Raw genomic sequence first — 1227 nt, forward strand, 5'->3', positions numbered from 1 at the left:
TGATTAAAAAAATAAATAAAATAAAATCATAAAGGTTTCAGATCTTAGCGGTCGCCCAAAAAGGTATTTTAGGCTCTCGCTGAGCTCGCAGTCTACTGTTAATCTCACTCCTACTAAACCACTTCTTTTCCGCTTTTTAATTTATTAAGCATCATTTCCTTTGCACTTACGCCATATACAATTCAACAACAAACATACAAAAATTTTTAAAACAACACAGCAGTATGCGTTTGGAATTCCCGATGTAGCATTAAGTGTTGACATACACTTTTCTGTTTTTTTTTTTTTTTTTTCCCCCGACTCTTTTCTCAGTTGATAATATCAATGTTCAGTTTTCTTACTAAGATGGCTTTTCAAAACTTGTTTCATCTTTTGATTATTAGCGTTTTGTGTGTTTATTTCATTTATTAAATATGACGTTCTTTAACGCTTATGGTACAAAAAATTCCATTCAACAGTAAAATCACAAAATAGTTAAAAACAGCATATCTATAGAATTTCCGATAGATAGTATCGTATGCTGGACATAAAAATGTTTTATTCCGCACAATGTTGTCAATGCCCGCTTTCAAATCGTTGAGTTTGCCAATAAAAAATTCGTTTTTATAAAATATGAAATAGATAACAAAACAAATTTCAGGGTTCTAGGTGCCGATCTTTGGGAGGAGGGCTAATTTATTCAAAATTTGGTGACCTATGTAGTGCTGTTTTTTTCACAATATACATACATTCATGGCAGATTCTTCATTATTCAACTGCTTTAAATGTAATACAGGACGATAATATTTGGTGGCAACAATTTGAAAAGTAATATAACGTATTTAAGTGTTTTGACGTAAAATGCTGTTACGAGAATAATATCCCATTCGGAACTAAGGTTCCTTTTGGGCTAGAAAAGTATTGCCTTGGACATTGTCCATCCTGGTGACTGCACCTTTCCAGGCCGGATAAAGTGAGAAAATTAAATTCACTCACTATTTTATGGAATATCTTTTTTTTTTTTTTTTTTTTTTAATGTTAAAATTTTTCTTTTAATGCTTTCTTGTTCATGCACAATTATTTGTATTTTTTATTTAAAAAAATGAAGCATTCATTAGCATTTTGTTTTTATAAGAAGGAATGCGAATCCTTTGTCAAAATTTTGATACCTCGCACTCGCTATTTCCAAGCAGTCTCTATTAGTTAACTTTCTGTCAGCTTTGACGCAACTCATCTTTATATTGAGCG

This window comes from Stegodyphus dumicola, chromosome 4, assembly GCF_044657685.1.
Source record: "Stegodyphus dumicola isolate Sdum_Otavi_A_Nest chromosome 4, ASM4465768v1".
Classification (NCBI taxonomy): Eukaryota; Metazoa; Arthropoda; class Arachnida; order Araneae; family Eresidae; genus Stegodyphus; species Stegodyphus dumicola.